General features: G+C 42.5%; 1 pseudogene; it reads right to left on the reverse strand.

Moving 5' to 3' along the window:
- Window positions 1-421: 421 nt before the first annotated feature.
- Window positions 422-5512, reverse strand: Gapdhl2 (glyceraldehyde-3-phosphate dehydrogenase like 2; annotated as a pseudogene).
- Window positions 5513-5938: the final 426 nt, after the last annotated feature.

A 5938-nucleotide genomic window follows, 5' to 3' on the forward strand; every position in this document is an offset into this window, starting at 1 on the left:
TTGTTTTTAAATTTATGCTTTGAGAATTTCATACACATATACAATGTGCTTTGATCAAATCTACTCATACTTCATCCCCTCAAACTATGTCCATATTTCAACTACCACTTTTTTCTGTCTATAGCACACAATCATTTTTAAATACATTGAGTGTACATAGTGTGACTAATATGTGGGTTGGGGTAGGAACATGGACAGTCTATCTTTTTTTTTGTGGGTGCAATGAACTTTATTGATGGTATTCAAGAGAGAAGGGAGGGCTCCCCAGGCCGCTTCTGTTATTACGGGGATCTGGGATGGAATTGTGAGGGAAATGCTCAGTGTTGGGGGCTGAGTTGGGAATGGGGACTCCTCAGCAACTGAGGGCCTCTATCTTGCTCTCAGTATACTTGCTGAACTGGGGTGGGTGGTCCAGGGTTTCTTACTCCTTAGAGGCCATGTAGGACATGAGTTTCACCACCCTGTTGCTGTAGGCATATTCATTGTCATACCAGGAAATGAGCTTTACAAAGTTGTCATTGAGAGCAATGCCAGCCCAAGAATCAAAGGTGGAAGAGTGGGAGTTGCTGTTGAAGTCACAGGAGACAACCTGGTCCTCAGAGTAGCCCAGGATGCCCTTTAGTGAGCCCTCAGATGCCTGCTTCACCACCTTCTTGATATTATCACACTTGGCAGGTTTCTCGAGGTGGCATATCAGATCCACAATGGATACATTGGTGGTAGGAACATGGAAGGCCATGCCAGTAAGCTTCCTGTTCAGCTCTGGGATGACCTTGCCCACAGCCTTGACAGCACCAGTGGATGCAGGGATGATGTTCTGTTTTGCCCCATGGCCATCATGCCACAGCTTTCCAGAGGGGCCATCCACATTCTTCTGAGTGGCAGTGATGGCATGGATTGTGGTCATGAGCCCTTCCATGATGTCAAAGTTGCCATAGATGACCTTGGCCAGGAGGGCTAAGCAGTTGGTGGTGCAAGATGCATTGCTGACAATCTTGAGGGAGTTGTCATATTTCTCATGGTTCATACTCATCACAAACATGGGGGCATCGGCCAAAGGGATGGAGATGATGACCCTTTTGGTTCCACCATTCAAGTGAGTCCCAGCCTTCTCCATGGTGGTGAAGACACTAGTAGACTCCATGACATACTCAGTACCAGCATCACCCCATTTGATGTTAGTAGGATCTTGGTCCTGGAAGATGGTGATGGGCTTCCTGTTGATAACAAGCTTCGCATTCTCAGCCTTGACTGTGCCGTTGAACTTGCCATGGGTAGAGTCATACTGGAGCATGTAGACCATGTAGTTGAGGTCAATGAAGAGGTTGTTGATGGCAACAATGTCCACTTTGCCAGATGCAGAGGAGAAGGCAGCCCTGGTAACCAGGCATCCAATACAGCCAAATCCATTCACACCTATCTTCACTATCTTTTTTTTCTTCCATTTTTAATAACTTGAGTACTTCTTATTTACATTTCGATTGTTATTCCACTTCCCGGTGTCTGGGCCAACATCCCCCTAACCCCTCCCTCTCACCTTCTATATGGGTGTTCCCCTCCCCATCCTCCCCCCATTACCACCCTCCCCCCAACAATCACCTTCACTGGGGGTTCAGTCTTTGCAGGACCCAGGGCTTTCCCTTCCACTGGTGCTCTTACTAGGCTATTCATTGCTACCTATGAGGTCGGAGCCCAGGGTCATCCATGTATAGTCTTTGGGTAGTGGCTTAGTCCCTGGAAGCTCTGGTTGCTTGACATTGTTGTTCATATGGGGTCTCAAGCCCCTTCAAGTTCTTCAGTCCTTTCTCTGATTCCTTCAACGGGGGTCCCATTCTCAGTTCAGTGGTTTGCTGCTGGCATTCACCTATGTATTTGCTATATTCTGGCTGTGTCTCTCAGGAGAGCTCTACATCCGGTTTCTGTCAGCCTGCACTTCTTTGCTTCATCCATTTAATTGGGTGGCTGTATATGCATGGGCCACATGTGGGGCAGGCTCTGAATGGGTGTTCCTTCTGCCTCTGTTTTAAACTTTACCTCCCTATTCCTTGCCAAGGGTATACTTGTTCCCCTTTTAAAGAAGGAGTGAAGCATTCGCATTTTGGTCATCCTTCTTGAGTTTCATGTGTTTTGTGCATCTAGGGTAATTCAAGCATTTGGGCTAATAGCCACTTATCAATGAGTGCATACCATGTGTGTTTTTCTGTGATTGGGTTACCTCAATCAGGATGATATTTTCCAGTTCCATCCATTTGCCTATGAATTTCATAAAATCATTTTTTGATAGCTGAGTAATATTCCATTGTGTAAATGTACCACACTTTCTGTATCAATTCCTCTGTTGAAGGGCATCTGGGTTCTTTCCAGCTTCTGGCTATTATAAATAAGGCTGCTATGAACATAGTAGAGCACGTGTCTTTGTTATATGTTGGGGCATCTTTTGGATATATGCCCAAGAGAGGTATAGCTGGGTCCTCAGGTAATTCAATGTCCAATTTTCTGAGGAACCTACAGACTGATTTCCAGAATGGTTTTACCAGTCTGCAATCCCACCAACAATGGAGGAGTGTTCCTCTTTCTCCACATCCTTGCCAGCATTTGCTGTCACCTGAGTTTTTGATCTTGGCCATTCTCACTGGTGTGAGGTGAAATTTCACGGTTGTTTTGACTTGCATTTCCCTTATAACTAAAGATGTTGAACATTTCTTTAGGTCCTTCTCAGCCATTCGGCATTCCTCAGCTGTGAATTCTTTACCTCTGAACACCACTTTTAATAGGGTTATTTGTCTCCCTGCGGTCTAACTTCTTGAGTTCCTTGTATATTTTGGATATAAGGCCTCTATCTGTTGTAGGATTGGTAAAGATCTTTTCCCAATCTGTTGGATGCTGTTTTGTCCTAACAACAGCATCTTTTGCCTTACAGAAGGTTTGCAGTTTTATGAGATCCCATTTGTCGATTCTTGATCTTAGCGCATAAGCCATTGGTGTTTTGTTTAGGAAATTTTCTCCAGTGTCCATTTGTTCGAGATGCTTCCCCACTTTTTCTTCTTTTAGTTTGAGTGTATCTGGTTTAATGTGGAGGTCCTTGATCCACTTGGACTTAAGCTTTGTTCAGGGTGATAAGCATGGATTGATATGCATTTTTCTACATGCTGACCTCCAGTTGAACTAGCACCATTTGCTGAAAATGCTATCTTTTTTCCATTATATGGTTTTGGATCCTTTGTCAAAAACCAAGTGACCGTAGGTGTGTGGGTTCATTTCTGGGTCTTCAATTTTATTCCACTGGTCTATGTGTCTGTCTCTGTACCCTTACCATGCAGTTTTTATCACTATTGCTCTGTAATACTGCTTGAGTTCAGGGATAGTGATTCCCCCAGAAGTCCTTTAATTGTTGAGGATAATTTTAGCTATTATTTGGGACTATTATGAAGGGCGTCGTTTCCCTAATTTCTTTCTCAGGTTGTTTCTTTTTTGTGTAGAGGAAGGTTACTGATTTATTTGAGTTAATTTTATACCCAGCCACTTTGCTGAAGTTGTTTATCAGGTTTAGTAGCTCTCTGGTGGAACTTTTGCGATCACTTAATTATACTATCATATCATCTGCAAATAGTGATATTTTGATTTCTTCTTTTCCAATCTGTATCCCTTTGATCTCCTTTTGTTGTCTGATTGCTCTGGCTAGAACTTCAAGAACTATATTGAACAAGTAGGGAGAGAGTGGGCAGCCTTGTCTAGTCCCTAATTTTAGTGGGATTGCTTCAAGTTTCTCTCCATTTAGTTTAATGTTAGCGACTGGTTTGCTGTCTATGGCTTTTACTATGTTTAGGTATGGGCTTGAATTCCTATTCTTTCCAGAACTTTTATCATGAAGGGGTGTTGAATTTTGTCAAATGCTTTCTCAGCATCTAATGAAATGATCATGTGGTATTGTTCTTTCAGTTTGTTTATATAATGTATCACATTGATGGTTTTCCGTATATTAAACCATCCCTGCATGGCTGGGATGAAGCCTACTTGATCATGGTGGATGATTGTTTTGATGTGTTCTTGGATTTGGTTTACCAGAATTTTATTGAGTATTTTTGCGTCGATATTCATAAGGGAAATTGGTCTGAAGTTCTCTTTCTTTGTTGGGTCTTTGTGTGGTTTAGGTATAAGAGTAATTGTGGCGACCTTCACCATCTTGTCTATGAGACGAGGCTGGCACTGCATGAGAAGATGTGGCTGTCTCTGGAACAGGGAGGAACAGATCCGAGGCCTTATCTTTAAAGAAAATTGACACATACACTCCCGCAACAATCAATAATTGTCAAAAGCTCTTCAGCTTGGGTTGGGAATTTGTCAAGCCCCCTTTCCATTGCTGCTCGATTTTGGTTGGATTGCTCTTGTGCAAGGTGTTCTGTGTACAGTCACTGCTGCTGTGAGGAGTCCATGTGTGCAGTTCATGCTAACTCCCCAAAATACTATTGCACAATGGTTCCCCCATCTTCAGGGATTGTGCTGACTTGGTTTTGGCTAACTCAGCACAAACAAAAATTATCTGGAAATGTTTTCACCTGAGAAAACATTTCTTTCACGTTGCCCTGTAGGCAAATATGGAAGATATGTTGTCAATTATTAATTGTTGAGGGAAGGCCCAGCCCATTGTGGGATATGCTGCTTCTGATCAGGTGGTTCTGGGTTGACTAAGAATGCAGTACAGACAAGCCGTGGAGAGCAAACCAGTGAGCAGCATTCCTCCATGACTTCCTACCTCCAGGTGCATCTCATGAATCCTTCCTGGACTTGTGTCATGGTGGACTTGATGGACTCTAATTGTAAAGTGAAATGAATCATTCTTTCCTCAAATTGATGTTGATCAGTGCTGGAGCTCAGTAATAGAAACCAAACTAGCACAAGAATCGCTATATGATAAGGGGTGAGAGGGACCGTTCTCTGTCACCTCACTGTCCTGCCGGGCACATCTGATCTGAATTTGGTTGTTAGCTGTTTACAAGGACATAGTGACCTCTGCAGTGTCTCGTTTTCCTTGATGAACATTAATTTCTTTCTGATTTGCTCTACTTTCCAGTGCTTCTAACTGCATTTGTTAAATAATATTAATCCTGAATCAGGCGTGTCTTCCATCAGATTATTTTCATTTTTTCCCCAAACTTCTCTGCTCCCAAATGTAGATGTTTATATTTCTGACAGAACGATCTGACCTCTGCACACCTTCAGTTCCTTTTCTTCTCTGTGTTAGGCCATTGCTATTCTCAACAGCTTTGTCTATTTCAGGATCCCACCAAGTTGGATTGGAGATTAGGAAGGGAAATTATTATGATTCATATTTGTCAGAATATCTACCACCTAGAACCTCAATTGGGATCTTCAGGAAAAAAAGCCAACCATGTTGCTTCCTGGCCACTAATCTTCTAAAGAGACCATAACCTACTGCCACTCTCTGATATGATTGTGACACTTTCTCTGGCCTTCCAAATTTTCCAAATTCCTCAAACTCAGCTACTTTCATGACCTTTCATTCACCACATTCTTACTACTTCTTCTTACTTGTCATGTTCTTCTCTTTGTGTGCGACTCGGTTTGTGTATTTTGCTTTCTTATGTACAGGTGTTCTAATCTTTCTTGCTCCTTTTTTTATCATTCTGCTAGCAAAAATTCAACCCTATAAGCTCAACTCAAGTAATCCAGATACTCTATTTGGACAATTGAGTAACTGGACATAGACGTGAAAATACACATGTGGAGATATGAATCATGAGTGTCTCCTTAAATGTATGACTTCGTCCATGATTAGTCCTTATGCTGGCCGGCAAGCTTGCCTTACTTCTCCTTCTAATGCACTGTTCAGTGTCCTAAATGACCACTCCCATCTCTTTCATTGCACACTACCTGCTTTGCTCCACTTCCTTCATATTCAAGCTGCTGTGTCTACTCT

The sequence above is a fragment of the Rattus norvegicus genome, chromosome 1, assembly GCF_021556685.1.
Source record: "Rattus norvegicus strain SHRSP/BbbUtx chromosome 1, alternate assembly SHRSP_T2T, whole genome shotgun sequence".
Taxonomy (NCBI): domain Eukaryota; kingdom Metazoa; phylum Chordata; class Mammalia; order Rodentia; family Muridae; genus Rattus; species Rattus norvegicus.